Source organism: Phocoena phocoena, chromosome 13 (assembly GCF_963924675.1).
Source record: "Phocoena phocoena chromosome 13, mPhoPho1.1, whole genome shotgun sequence".
NCBI classification, from domain to species: domain Eukaryota; kingdom Metazoa; phylum Chordata; class Mammalia; order Artiodactyla; family Phocoenidae; genus Phocoena; species Phocoena phocoena.
The window spans coordinates 67316747-67332377 of record NC_089231.1 but is presented as its reverse complement, the minus strand read 5'-3'; the positions used below and the strand labels follow the sequence as shown (position 1 = coordinate 67332377).

The following is a 15631-nucleotide window of genomic DNA, read 5'->3' as shown; positions in this document are numbered from 1 at the left end:
CCCCCACCCCAGCCCCCAGCTCAGAGAGTCGGCAGTCTGGTCCTGTTCTGGCAAGTTGCTGCAGTAACGTGAATTAGTGGTGGGAGGAGGGTGCCTTTAGCTCCAGTCCTATTTCTGCCACCCATGGGCTGAAGGAAACAAGGCCAGTGCATTTTGTGAGCTGTTTTTCATCTATAAAATGTGTCCATAAGTGCAGATGGAAAGTACTAGCTGCTGTTGAACATTAGCTTGATTAGTCTAAGAGTCAGGCCTCCTGTTCTGCCCATGGGTAAGCTCACCGCAGGGGGCTCAACCCTCAGCTCATTCCCAAGGAACTTCAAGTCCTTTGGTTCCCAACCATCCACAGGCTCTGTGTAATTCGACTCCTCCTGTCAAGAGATGTGTCAGGACCTGGGGCTCAAGCCAGCAGCTCCGCATCCCTGAGGCCATGTCCCTGGAGCGAGAACATCCTGGGGCCCTGGTGTCTCCTCTAGTCACCCAGGGTCTTGGTGGATGGCAAGAGGCCATGCTTCTCAGAGACCATATGAACAGTGGACCAGATGCTGGGCTTTGAAGCACAAGCCCTGCCCCCTCTGCTGTGAGTTTCCTTGGAGGAGCTGCTTAATTAGCATTGTGGGTCTCCATTGTTCCAGCTGCCCAATGGGCATAACACCTCCTCTGCCCACAAACTGAGACTGGAGAGGGTGGCATCCAAGACACTTCCACTGGACGATCTAGGACAAACAAGTCATTCCTTCTCTCCTTCTCTGTAAAAGTAGGGTCTTAGGAAGCAGTATTATAGGGCAATTAAGAGCAATGTCTTTGGAGTGAAAAAAAAAAACAGGTCTTGGATCTGCCACTTAAGAGGGCATGGGTTCGATCCCTGGTCAGGGAACTAAGATCCTACAAGCTGTGTGGCACAGCCAAAAAAAAAAGAAAAAGAAAAAAAAAGAGTTGTATGATGTTGGGTGAGTGACTTCACCTCTCTGAGCCTTGGTTTCCTTATGCATAGGTGACCGTGATAGGTGGCCTCAGGGTAGGCGTGTGAAATGGGCTGAACTCATAAAGCACTTGGCACTGTGTTTGGTACATAGAGAGCACTCAACGAATGACAGCTGTGGTTTTTTTTTTTTTAATTATCGCCAGGCAGCAGCTAGAGCCAGATGTGACTTCCTTTGCTTCTAGGAAAGTGCCTTTAATTGCTTAAAACATAAGCTGTGAGTTGCAAGGGAAGGCGGTGAGGGTGGTAGAGATGGGTTGGGGAAGCTGTGTGCTGAGTCAGACAAAGCCTTCTCAAGGCAGCTCCTACCTACCCGAGGGGGCAGCCACTGCCATAGGTCTAGGGGCTGGGTCACCTGGGTCTCCAAGAGAGTCCATCCCCTCCAGGGCTCTGTCCCTGTCCAAGGTGCTGAAATCTCCCCTGGTACTTCTTATTTGCACACCCATGAATCACTTGCTCCCTACCTCCATTCAACTTCACAAGTATATATTTAGCATATACTATATAAGGAGTAGCAGTAAAAAGAATTTAGATACATATCCAACCCAGGTTGCTGATAACTCATGGAGAAAAAAATTCATGCACACAAATGCCTCAGAAGTGAGGACAAAGGCTAGGAGACTCGTTTTCCTATTTTTTGGGTTTCAGGGACATCCACTTGTTCTTACCCTTGTTTCTTCCTTTTCTGCAACCTCGGCATTCTCCAAAGCTGTGCCTCACGTACCTTTCCTGATCTGACCACAGCATATGCATTTTCCCCAAGGCAGCCGTTTCTTTACTTACTAGTGTCACAGAGTCAAGAGGACTACTGAGCAATTTCTGGGGGAAGAGTAGGATATATAGGCCGAAAGCAGTCAGGGGTCTCTTGGAAATGAGGGAGCTGCCCAGACAGGGGTGAGCTCCTTGTCTTATTTCTGCATGCCCTCATCCAGAAGCAGCACCTACACTGTGAAGCTGACCTTCTTGGTGTGGACAAAGCTATAGGTATTGTCAAAGCGCAGGACATCTGGGGGGATAGATGGACAGACGGGTAGTTTGGCCTGGCTTCACACACTCCCTGCACCCTGGCCATGGAGGAGAACAGGCTGTGTTCCCACCTGTTGTGTTTGCCAAGCTGGACCAAGTTCCCCCGACTGCTGTTCCCTTCCCCATGGGAACTGCCATTCCTGAGCAGGGCCTGTAAACAGAAATTGACCTCCTCCTGGCATGTGCCCAGCCTGGCTTTAGTTGCACCAACTGGCAATGAGAACAATAGCCACTGCCTCCCATTGTGTCCACACCTGGACAGTCACATGATAGGTATGCGAGGGGGGCATTTCAGAACATCAGAGGCCTCCCAGGCCCCTTGATGAAGTGGGGTGCAGGGCGAGGCCTGTGCATGCCTTCTGCCTCATTACAGGCACCCGAGAGGTAGGAGTTGTAGCCTCTGCTTCACAGGTGAGCAAACCTGCGCTCAGTAAGACTTTTGCTCAGGGTTATGCAGCTACCACGAGGCTGAAGTGGGACCCTGGTACCACACTCAGCTGTGTGCCTCTGGACAAGATGATTTACCTCTCAGAGGCCCAGTTTCCTCCTGGGGAATGTCACTGCCCTATTGTCCCTTGCCTGTGTCCTGCGGCCTGAGAGCTCTCAGCCCCTTCTGGCACACGATAGGTGCTCTCAAGTGTGAACCGAAAGAGTGACTGTATGGATGAATGGCACTGACCTAGGGTGTATGTTCCTTGGTGGGGGAGTGGTCACTACCCCTCTATTTCTTCCTATAAACCATGGCACAGGTGGCTCCAACCTTCCAGGGCTGGGGCCCAGCCAGGGCAGACTTACAGACACCAGCTTCCGTGCAGGTGAGTCTCCCATCCTCAGGCATCAGGTGGGCGCTGTAGCGCTGGTTGAGCTACACCTCCGTCATCAACCCAGCCCACTGCCACTCCCCCATCATGGTCTTCAGGAAAACCCCGAAGCCAATGTCTTCACCGTCAGATGAGAACTGCCACCTGTATTGGGGGAAAGAGGGGAACAGGTCACTGCTCAGGCTGAAGGGTCCCTGAGGGGCTAGGGCCCAGCCAGGGGTGGGTTGGTGGCCTGTTCCTTACCTGAGGACACAGCCTGGGAACAGGATCTCATACTCCACCCGGTGCGAGGAGCTGCGGCTGATCTGCACCAAGTGCTCGTACTGAGTCTTCACCTGGTCCTGCACGTACATGGACTTGGGGATCTCCCCACCATAGGTGATTTGCAGACACAGAGCAAGATGGGCTTGCTCCCCACCTCTTGCATTGTTCATGCTGTTTCTCCTGCCTGAGATATTTCCCCATCTCCTGGAAGTATCCTGCTCATCCTGTCCTCCCCTACCCATCCCCCCCACCCTGGGAAGCCTCCTGTGTCCCTCCATCCTCAATCAGGGCCTCTTCTGGGAACTTCCCCTCCCAGCTCATCCCTCTGGGTCAAAAATTTCCCCATTTCTTGTTTGCCTGCACAGTTGCTGAGGGCTCTGACAGGGCAGGGCTGGGACTAACTCAATACCTGGCTCACAGGGGTTTCTCCATAGACATTTGTGGAATGAATGAGAGGGTGAGAAAGGAACCGAGCTCTACTCCTCTACCCTCCCCTGTTCTGGGGCTCTTCATACCTTAAATATTTGGGGTTCCCATCTGGGTCGGTCAGGGTCCCCCCAAACTGGGCAGGCAGTTCTTCAGGACTCATGAGTTTTAGCAAACCTGCCTTCCAGCTGTCTGTGGGGAGAGGGGTTGAAGGGGGACTATTGAGCATGGAGGGGACCCATCAGCCCCCCTCTTACCAGGAGGACCTGACCTTGGGGAGAAGCCCTACAGGAGCTAGGCTGCCAGGGCCCATTCCCTAGGCCCCCAGGCCTTAGGCTGCAGAAATGTCTTCCAGCATTGTGTTGCTATGGAAACATGTTTTCCCTGGCTGATGGGTTTGCACATTTTTGAGGGTCTCCCAGTCATAAGCAGTCACGATTAGAGTTGTCTAATTGTTTCAAGGAGCCTAATGAGGTCAAGGACCATGTCAGGGGCCACACTGTGTGCAAGTGGCATACACAAGTCAGACCTCTGGGTGGAGAGGGACAGCCCTGGGTCTTTGAAAGGACCTCCCCCGCTCTGCTGCCCATTATTGTTCTTCATGCCCTATGCAAAGCTTTAGTGTTCTGGATCCTGGGGTGTCACCATGGCCCCAGACCTATAACCAATTCAAGTTATCCCCTGCTGTGGCCATGGGAGATACCAGTGGGATGAGAAGGAAGACCATAATGCCTGGCATCTCACAGCCAAACGGACAGAACCCTGTGCGCCACCAAATGGGGCAGAGGCCTGGACGTGGGTCTGGAGTGTGGCAGTTACCCACACTGCTCCAGGATTTGGGGGCTACCTTGTGATCCACCCAGCTCCCTACCCCAGTGGATCTAGGCAGAGGCAGAGACTCAGGTATCAGAAAGGGAGAGAAGACAGGGATTTGTTAGATTCATCCCCATCCCCCTGGATCCTCAGATCTCCTGATTTGATGATCTGACCATTCTGATTACGAGATGTTATCCTCCAAGCTCAGGGTCACCGGTTGAGTTTAAGAACTATTTCTCTTCTCTATTTCTTTTTTTCTATCATTAAAATATTTTTTTGCCCACTTATAAAGGTAATACATATAATTCTAAAAGTTTAGAAATGTATAAAAAAATTATAAACCACCTGATTTCTTGCTAACCACAAATTATTTTGTTGTATTTCCTTCTAGAAATATATTCTTGTTTTTATAAAAATAAGACCATACTATCCACACTACTTTATAATCTATTTTTCTTTTAACTTAATGACATTTCCCATGACATCAAATCACTTTTCATGGCTGCCCAATCATTCATCAAATGGATGCATTGTTATTTACTTATCCAGTCCCTCCTTATTGAGCATTCCTTCTCTGAATCACTTCTCCTCTTCCTGCTCTTCTTCCTCATCCTCTTCAGCCCAAATTGCCTTTAGAAGCACTGAGGCGATGAGTGTTGAAAAGAAACTGATGCCCATAGCCCAGAGGTTGAAAAGGAGAAAGATGTGGAGGTTTTAGTCACCAAAGAGGTATGGCAGGGAGTAAGACAGAGGTAACAGGATAGACTCTATAGTGTAAGACCCATTTCATCTTTGAGAAGGAGGAGCCTCTGACTTTAAGTGATGTGTGGATCTCTGGAGGGGGTGATGGACCAAACTTACTCCAAAGTTCATACCTAGAGTTTAGGGGATGGAGCTGGAATTACTTATTTCCCAACACGATAATTTTCCTGTGAGTGTCCTCACTCAAGAAGGGCTTCATGAGGTTGTATCCCACAGGGAACAGTTTGGTGGCTGGAGAGATATAAGCAAGTATAATGGGGAAAAGATAATTCCACCGGGCCACTCTCTCCATAACAGTCATAGCCAACAATGTGGAGGAATAATGAGTTACCTTGGCAAGTTCCAATGCCCTGCACCTGACAAACCATCCAACCAATCGGTCAACTAAAACAACAAGCAGCCAACTAACCAACCACCCAATCAAGCATCCAATGTATCAAACAGCCAGCAAACCAGCCAAAAAATAGCCAATCAATTCACCTTCTCACCAACCCATCAATCAGCCTACCAATCAAACAGCCAACCTACCAAATAGTCAAACAACCAATCAACATGTCAGCCAATCAGTAAACCAATCAGCTAATTAAACAACCAGCTAACTGCCCAACCAACCGCCTCTTCCAGTCAGTCAACCATTCAAACCAGCAATCAACCATCCAAGATACAGCCAAGCAACAAATCAGCCAACCAACTAACCAATCTGCCAACTAGCCACTCACCCACATAGGCAATCAAAATGCTAACTAGTCACTCAGTCTACCAAGCTAACAACTATCCAACCAGACAACCAGATATCCAACTAACCACCAGTCAACCAGCCAGCTAAACAACTGGCCAGTCAAACAGACAAAAACTAAGCAATGAATCAACCAGTCACTCATCAAACGTATATCCATCTTTCTATCCACCCACCCACCCAAACAACAACCACCCAAATACCTATTGAGTTTCCACCTGGCCCCAGGCCTGTGAGGGATACAACAGAAGTGGAGAATCAGAGGCCCTGCCTTCAAGGAGCAGACAACCCAAGGGAAACAGGATGAATACACACAAGACAACTGGAGGCCCCAGAAAGCAGTTGACAGGAAAGGCCAGACTGGGCTGCACCAGCTGCCAGTGCCAGAGGCAGTTTGAGGAGGGAGAGATCAACATGGGTGGGAAAGGTGAGGGGGGATTCCTGGAAGAACTGAGGTGGGAGCTGCCTCTTCTTGCAGTAAAGCCAACCACAGAAGTTACCATTTATGGAGAAGTTACTCTGTTTCAGGCACTCTGATTTGCATGCAGCCAAACAACCAACCTGCCTCACTGCTATCCAGGGAAAAAGGCACTAGTATTGTCCCCAGGGTGCAGATAAGGAATTGGAGGCACAGGGGAGTGAAGTCACCTGCCACACACCTTTCACAACGAGCATGAACTTCAGGGTCTCTGGGTAATTCTCTTCAAGGAGGCCAAAGAACTGTGGAACCAAGAAAGACCCCATGAGAGCCCACACCTCTTCTTCTCCTACCCCCATTCCCTTTGCAACCTCCCCTCTGGAGGATTCAGAGGGCTGTGGAGGGTTTCCCTTCTTTCCATCACCTCCATGGCCCCTGGAAGAAATCTCACCCCAGACTATTGCAACCATAACCTAATAGTAATTACATAACAATAATCATTTTTAGAGCAAATGTTATAACAACAGTAGTATATAATAATAATTTATGTAATAGTAAGTAAAACGTTTACTGTTTATTAAACGCTATTTGCCAAGCACTTGTGTATACACTTTACATAACAACTCACTGAAATATCCCTTCATCCCTTTGAAGTGCAATCAGTATCCCCATTTTGTAAGTGAGGAAAATAAAGCATGGAAGGATAAAGCAACTTGCCTGAGTCACAGAGCTAGGGATGACAGGGCTGGGCGGGGTTTGTCTGAAGCTGGCCCCTATGGACTCAGTACAGTGTTGTCCCTGAGGCCTGTTCTGTGGGATCTTCCAGCCAACATATCTTTGGGTCCTGAGCTGCAGTGATGGGGCCCAGGAAGACCACCACCTTTTACCAGATCCTGGCTCTGAGTTAGCAGCAAGGTCACAGCAGGCCAAGCTCGTCGTTAAAGCAAGCAGGGGTGCCCAGGGGCCTTTCCCCACCTCCTGGTACACTTCCACCAGGGGTTTCCAGAAGTGCTTCAGCCCCAGGCCTTCACAGTCAAATATCATCACGATGGTCTCAATCTTCCTCCCCAGCTGTGAGGATGAGAGCAAGGATCAAGGTACAGGCTCAGAACTTGGGAGATGGTGACCCCAGCACATGACCCTTCAGGGCTTCTCCCATATTCCTACTTTACCCTCAGATGAATGAGTGGACAAAACAGTGAATGCATTTACTACCCATCCATCCACCATCCACCCATCATGTCTATCCATCCACCCATTAACTGACCCACCCACTCATCAGTTCACCCATCCATCCCTTCATACTGCTGTTTATTCAGCCATTCATTCCTCCATTTGTCCAACTAATATTTATTAAGTACCTATTTTGAGCCAGACACTATAAGTATAGCATGTAGCTCAATAATCCAGAGTTCTTGTCCTTAAAGAGTTTACAGGTTGGTTGGGGAGATTGACAAGCAACCAGATCCCCATGGTCCTGAAGTGAGAGCTGGACAACATGGGAGCTGTGGGAACACACGTTAACCCAGATGGGGGCCTCAGAGAAAGTGACAGTTTGAGACCTGAAAGATAGATAGGAGAGAGCCAAGGGAAGTGTGGGAGGGAAGTGTGTGTGCTGGAGGTTGGGCTATCCAGACAGAGGAACAACAGGGGCAAAGACTCCGAGGGAATAACAGTAGCTAATAGCATTCTGAGAAATACGAATCAGGCCCTGTATGCCAGCCATATACTTGCATTATCTAATTTAATCTTTGCGACCATTATTATTGTCCCTGTTCTATAGGTGAGGAAACAGGCTCAGGGAGGTGAGGTAACTTTCCAAGGTGGCAAAGTTACCACCACCAAAGTTACCACTTTCCAAGGTGGAAAACCAGTACACCCATCTGGGAAGCGGCAGAGCTGGTGTCTGACCACAGAGCCCTCTGACTGTGACAGCAGAAAGCACAGGTGTGTTCCTGGGACCAAGTCCCCTGGCAGCCTCACCCGCTCTGTCTGCAGGTCACACTTGTGCAGGACGTGCTCACAGTCCCTCATCTTGGTCTTGAGCAGGTCCTGCTTGGTGACAGAGAAAAGCAGGCCCTTGGGGTCAAGTGGCCCGATGATGTCATACCACACAGGGCAGCCGTCATGGTCACAGCCACACAGGGCCCCAGGCATGTACTTCTGGATCACCTGGGCATGGACAAACACACAAACTTGGCATCATGCACCTCCCAGAGATACCCAGACCAGGCTGCCGTGGGTGGCCTGAGCCAACACACACCGTGGTACAAGCACTGTCCCTCTAATGGAGGGCGGCTCTACTGTCCAGGTAAGAAAACTGAGGGGCTTGCAGGAGGAGGTCTTGCTCACAGCAGGTACATGGCCAAGGCAGGTCTCAGCCACGCCTGCTTGAGGCCTCTGGGCTCCTTAGTTCTGCCCCCAATGTCTCCCGTGTCCCTTTCCATGGAAAGGAGCTGGGCTTAGTGATGAAGAACATGGATTCTGAAGGTCACAGACCTGGTTCAAAAACAGATGCTACTGCTTCCCTCCTGTGCATCCTTGAGCAAGTGATGCCACCTATCTGAGCCCCATTCCCTCTCGTCTGTTGGGGAAAGTCCCCAAGATCACACAGTGCCTGACTCAGAGCTTGTGCTCCACAAGTGAAACTAGGACCACTGCTCTACTAAGACGCCGGGGGTGGGACTCTTCTCCCCAACTTCTTGGTGAGCTAAGTTTCTTTCCCACCTAGACAGGATGCTTTGACCAAGGCCCTAGGGGTGAGGGTTCAGAGCCACGAGCTAACTCTGGTGGTGAAGAGCCTGGATTTGGAGGACAGACAAGCTTGAGCTCAAATCCCAGCTCCACCTTGGGGCTGTGGGACTTTGGGTGGGCTGCTTAATCATTGCTGGGCTTCAGTGTCCTCATGTGTACAATGGGGACAACAGTACCCACTTCACGGGGTTGTGAGGATTAAATGAGATCATGCAGATAAAGTCTTAACTTACGCTTGGACCTCATAAGCCCCCAGGAAATAGTCATAATTGTTATAGGAGAGGTGCCTGCACACTAATGGTCTTTGCTACCCTCCACTCGTGGTCCCGATGATCCAGAGACTGCTCGGGTGGTAAGTCTATAAGAGACTGGGGGCTGTGTGGGTGTTGGCTCACCTCGGGGGGCTGCCAATCAGTATGTGGTCAATGTCCATGGTCTTCCGGAACTCCATGTACTGAAAGGGAGTTGAGTGGTAAGGTCTCACTGGGCTCCCAGCACCCCTGAGGAGGGGCTGGAGGTAGGGGCTGGAGGCAGGGATTGCCCCCACAAAGCCCCTCGCCAAATTTCCAGAGAGGGGGATGGGTCTCACCTTGTGGAACATGGCCTCTGATTTCTGCAGGTCGAAATTCTGAGCTGTGAGAAGATGGAAAGAAGGCATGGGGTGGGAAAGAGGTTGCCTTGCAGTCATCTTGCCCTGGTCCTGGGCAGTGGGGGGCTATGGAGGGCACTGGGGGTCTGGGTGGGACCTCCCTTTCCTGTCCCCTCCCCTCTCCTGCACCTGAACATGTGAAGCAAGGTGGTATGGTCGGATCCTGAGAGCCTTGGGTCCTTCTGGAGCAGCTGGGACAAGGGCCCTCTCACTTCCCCCTCACCGTGACCTCCCCCACCTCTGCCCTCACCTCAGAGCCAGCGCAGAAGGAAATAGTCATCTGGGTTGGGCAGGGCAGGCAACACATTTTCTCGGAACTGGGAAGAGAGACGTTGATTGAAGAGGTTTTCACACTGAGCCTTTGCCCCAGACTCAGTGATTGTTTTCGTCTATCCTCCTTCTCTTCCAGTGCAGTCTGGCCCACAGTGATCGAGGATGGGTGGGTGGATGGATGGGTAGGTGAATGGGAGGAAGGATACATGCGTGAGTAAACAGAAAGAAGAAAGAATGGATGGGAAAAAAGGAAGGACAAATCAATGAATAGTGGATGGACAGAAGGAGAGATGGGTGTGTGAGTAGACAGACGGGTGCGTGGGAGTAGAAGGATGGATGGAAGAAAAGATAAATGGGTGGATGGGTGGGTAAGTAGATTGGAGTATGAATGTATTCTTAGTTCTTTTCATGTGTTAGTCCACCAAGGCTTCTGTCTTTTTTTCCATCCCATTTTCTACAAAAACATTGTTAGTGATTATGTGTCCTCTTCCCCATTGACCGTGGTGATGACAACACACTCTGCTCCATCTCTCAGCTCTTACAGACAGGTCATCTGTCAGGGTCCTGGGGAGTGAAAGGGAACAGAGTCAGAGGGCAGACCATCTTCAGCTCCCACCTAAGGGGAGGTGGGGAGGGGCATGTCAGGTAAAGGTCTCTGGGTCTGGCTCCTGGATGAGAAGTCAGGCTTCATCTGGTACCCACACTATTGCCAGGAAGTGGTGCTGTTCCCTCAATCTCTGCCCTGGACAGGGCTGATGTCACCAGGCACTGGGAGACCTGACCCTGGGTGAGGTGATGACAAAGAGACAATGTCAAGGACATGCTGAACCAACAGAGTGGGGCAGTGTTCCGGCCACCACCCTCCCTCCTCCTCTCAGCCCTTTTCCCCTGGCTCTCACCTTGGCCAGGGTCTCTGCCTGCTCGGGGCTCAGGTCTCCGACTCGGCCACTCATGGTGCTGGGTGAGGCTGGAGGAGTGGAGGCCACTGCAGGCAGAGGCCAAGTCTGGTCTGTGGTCCTGACCAAGCGGAGCCTTTTGCCCCCACTCCTGGGCGTGGCTCCAGGCGCCTCCTTCTTGGCCAGCTGTTGGGTTGCACATTACATAATTGGGATTAAGTGAGGTCCCGTGCTTGGCTGTGGGATAGTTTGGGGTGGGGGAGGCAGGTGTACACGGGAGGGCGTGTCAGAGGTCCCCTGCCAGGTGGAAGAGGCTGGGAGGAAATGAGGCTGGCTTCCCATGGCATGGGAGTCCAGGCTAGGTACCTGTAGAAGCCTCCTCAGTGCTCCCCAGGCCTCCAGGGAAGGCGGGATCTCAGGGGGAGTGAGGACTGCTCCCTGCAGGCACCCCTTCTCTCCGACCCTCAGTCTCCCCATCTCACTAAGGAAGAGACCCCGCATCTACGGTTCTGCAAACATCACCCTCACCCAGCTGTGATGGCTAGGAGTCAGGGACTTAGTCTAGTAAACAGTTCATTCACTTTGTCGGGATGGGAGGCTCATGTCTTTTTGCAACAAATGTCCATATTCAAGAGGAGACAGGCTGGGGCAGAAAAATGGAACTCGAAAGGTGTCCTTGCTAAAGGTTTTTTTTCCCCACAGGGCTGATGCTGCTTTTCCTGTCTTTCAAATTCTATCCTGTGGTGCTGGTCCCTCACCTTCAATACGGGGAAGGGTTGAGTTTCCCCCAACCCTGCTGCCCTCCCTTCTCATCGCAGAGGTCATGGGGACACAAGGGTCCTTGTCCAGGACCTCGCATCCCCTGGGTCCTAAGGGAGAGGTGGGGCATGTTGATGCCCTTGGGGCGGTAAGGGTGCTTCTTGGGATTTTAAACATCTGATCAGTGAGGGGCGTCCACCACTTGTGCCAGGTGATGAGGGAAGCACAGGTTTCCCTGCCCTTTGAGATATAGACTGTCAAGGGTCATGCATGTCTAAGGGATTCTCCAGCTGTCAGAAGCTCCGAGAGGGCAGAGGCCACATTGTCAATGACTGTCTATAAGGAAACCAGGAGTGCATCTGCTTGGGACCACAGTACAGCCACATGGCCGCATCTTCCAGGCCTTGAGGGGGTCCACATGGGCTGAAAGTTTCCCCTGGTCTAGCCTCGGACCCAACAGCTGGGCTAACTCAAGCCCCTCTTCCCAGTGCTGTTCCAGGTCCCCTACCCCCAGGGCATTCCTGGTCCTCACCCCTGGGCTGTCTTGGGACCTCTTTACGCTGATGTGGGTTAGTGCTGACACCTCCTTGCTCTAGGCCCTGACAGAATTGGGTCCAGAAGGAGAAGGGGGGCTGTCTTTGGTGATCTCCCTCCAACCAGGGTGCCTACCACGTGCACTCAGGAGCAGTTAGGTACCTCTCCACACCCCGGTCCCGCCCCACTTCACATTCCAGCCTCTTTCTGCAAAGCCCACAGCTGCCACCTACACCCACTTCCTGCCAGGTGGGCAGCATGCAGAGATTCGGCTCCTCCACTGCCCTCTCATTAGCCCCTAATCCTGCCTGTTTTTCACCAGTCACCTTTCTCGCCCTAATCCCTCTAACGTGAGGGGCCCCAGTTACCTCGGGGGATATCAGAGGCTGGGCAGGCAGGGCCAGGAATAGGAGTTGAGGTCCTCCCAGGAGTTCTGAGCCTTCAGAGATACCCCTAAGTGCTTCTCCTGACCCAGACCACAAACAGACACAGAGCACATACTGTGTGCCCACGGCATCATTATCGTTATCTTCATTATCATCACCATCAATAGTGCTATCTGGGCTTCCCTGGTGGCGCAGTGGTTGAGAGTCCGCCTGCCGATGCAGGGGACACGGGTTCGTGCCCCGGTCCAGGAGGATCCCACGTGCCGTGGAGCGGCTGGGCCCGTGAGCCATGGCCGCTGAGCCTGCACATCCGGAGCCTGTGCTCCGCAACGGGAGAGGCCACAACAGTGAGAGGCCCGCGTACCGCAAAAAAAAAAAAAAAAAAAAAAAAAAAATAGTGCTATCTAATGGAACTTCCATTTATTTATTTATTTATTTTTGGCTGCATTGGGTCTTCATTGCTGCGCAGGGGCTTTCTCTAGTTGTGGCGAGCAGGGGCTACTCTGTTGCGGTGCGTGGGCTTCTCATTGCGGTGGCTTCTCTTGTGGAGCACAGGCTCTAGGCACGCAGGCTTCAGTAGTTGTGGCATGCGGGCTCTAGAGCATAGGCTCAGTAGTTGTAGTACATAGGCTTAGTTGCTCCGCGGCATGTGGGATCTTCCCAGACCAGGGCTCGAACCCATGTCCCCTCAATTGGCAGGTGAATTCTTAACCACTGCACCACCAGGGAAGCCCCTTTAATGGAACTTTCTGCAGTGATGGAAATGTTCTGTATCTGGGCTGTGTCCTACTGGACATCACTGGTAGCCAGTTGTCACATGTGAAATGTGGTTAGTGAGACTGAGGAACTCAAGTTTTAAATAAATTAAATTTTGATTAATTTTATAATAGATTGCCCCATGTGGCTTGTGGCTACCATATTAGCACAGATCTGCATTTATTGAAGGCTTACTACATGCCAGGCCCCACTCTAAGTGCATCACCTTGTGGAACTTCCCTGGTGGTTCAATGCTTAAGACTCCCCACTCCCAATGCAGGGGGCACGGGTTTGATCCCTGGTTGGGGAACTAAGATCCTGCATGCCACACAGCATAGCCAAAAAGAAAAGAAAAGAAAAGAAAACAATGGGATTTCCCTGGTGGTCCAGTGGTTAAGACTCTGCACTTCCACTGCAGGGGATGCAGGTTCAATCCCTAGTTGGGGAACTAAGATCCTACATGCCTCATGGTGAGGCCAAAAAAAACCAAAGCATCACCTCATTTAAACCTCAGAGCCCCCCTGGGATTAGCTAACCATTATTAAGCCCATTTTACAGACAAGCAAACTGAGGTAGAGAGAAGTTAAGTATCTTATCCAGAGCTAAGCCCATGCAATTAACCACTCTGCTGTCACACTGGAGGCCATCCCACAGTCTCAGCTCTGGGGGCCTCCACCTTAATCAGGGAGAGGACCCAGGCACAGAAGTCACCCCAATGGGATGTAAGTGGCATTGAGCCAGACCTTGAAGAAAAGGAGGATGTCGATTAGTGGAGATTGGGGTAGAGGAAAAGGCATCCCAAGTGGAGGGGGCGGCATGGGCCAAGGTGTGGAGGTGGGCAAGTGAAAAGCACAAGGAGGGCAGAGCTGAGGATGTTACAGTAAACAAGATGGATTGGGTCCCTGCCTGCACGGAACTCACAGTCTCCCATTTGTTGAGCATTTCCTCTGTGCTGAGAACATTACATTGGTATCAAACCATTTGGAAACAGGTAGGGGTATCTCCATTTTACAGTCAAAGATATGAAAGGTCAGAGAGATAAAGAAACTTTTCTGAAGTCACACAGCCAGGAAATGGGAAGCCAGGATTTGAACCCAAGCCTGTCTGACTCTGGAACCTGTAGTGGAGCCACTGCCCAGATGTGCCTTCCCCCGGAGGGCTTAACACTGTGCCTAGAAGACAGTAAGTGCTCGATAAAAGGTCTAAGATCCATTGTGTGTTAGGAAGCCTGGATCCACCCACCTCGGACTGCAGGGTATTTTGAGGCCAGGAGAATTCATTTCCCTCCCTTGAAACAAAGGCCTCGGCAGAGGAGAACCACCCCCATCCCCACCCACCGTTTCGGTCTTCTCCAAGTCCTAGTTTGTCAGGCTCTCAGGGGACCATGGCTACAACCAGGACACCAGCAAACAACCTCAGGGGGATAGACGGGGCCACCCAGTCCACACCCAGGAACCCCTCCTTTCTGGGGGTTGGTTACTAGGAAATGTGAAATGCCGTCCTACCAGAACCAGCTGGGTGACTACAGAGGGGGCCCCGGGGGTGAGGGAGCCTCACCATGGGGCAAACGTGGCTGGGACGAGGCAAGTGGGAGTGGGGTTCAGGGCACAGTGAGATGAGGTGGGGTGGCCGACAGGAGAGGGGAATTGCGGGGATGGGAGGTGGGGAGGGGCGCCTTGTCGGAGCCCCAGTGATGATCTCAGCTGCGCCCTGGGACCGCCTGCCTTCCCTCTTTTACCCTTGGGCAGTTTCATCTCCTTTTAAAATTAAAATATGGTATAATTCACATATCGTAAGTTCACCATTCTTAAAGTGTACAATTCAGTGATTTTTAGTATATTTACAAAGTTGTGCAACCAACACCACTGCTTAACTGCAGGACATTTTCATTACCCCCCGAAAACCGCTGTACCCTTTAGCAGTCATTCCCCATTTCCTGCACCCCTGCTCTTGCCTCTGGCAACTACTAAGCTATTTTCCATCTCTATAGATTTTCTTATTCTGGATATTTCATAGAAAGCGAATCACATGCGGTATGTGATCTTTTGTGACTGGCTTCTTTAACTTAGCATAATGTATACAAGGTTCATCCATGTTGTAGCAGGTACCAGTATGTCATTCCTTTTTATGGCTGAATAATATTCTTTTGCATAAATATACCACATTTTGTTTACCCATTCATCAGTGGATGGACATTTGGGTTATTTACACTTTTTTGGCTATTATGAATAATGCTGCTATGAAAAGTTTTTGTACAAGTTTTTTTTTTTTTTTTGTGGTACGCGGGCCTCTCACTGTTGTGGCCTCTCCCGTTGCAGAGCACAGGCTCTGGACATGCAGGTTCAGCAGCCATGGCTCACAGGCCCAGCCGCTCCG

General features: G+C 51.1%; 1 pseudogene; it reads right to left on the bottom strand.

Moving 5' to 3' along the window:
* Window positions 1-1833: 1833 nt before the first annotated feature.
* On the bottom strand, window positions 1834-10877 carry LOC136132618 (SEC14-like protein 3; annotated as a pseudogene).
* Between the last annotated feature and the right edge of the window lie 4754 nt (window positions 10878-15631).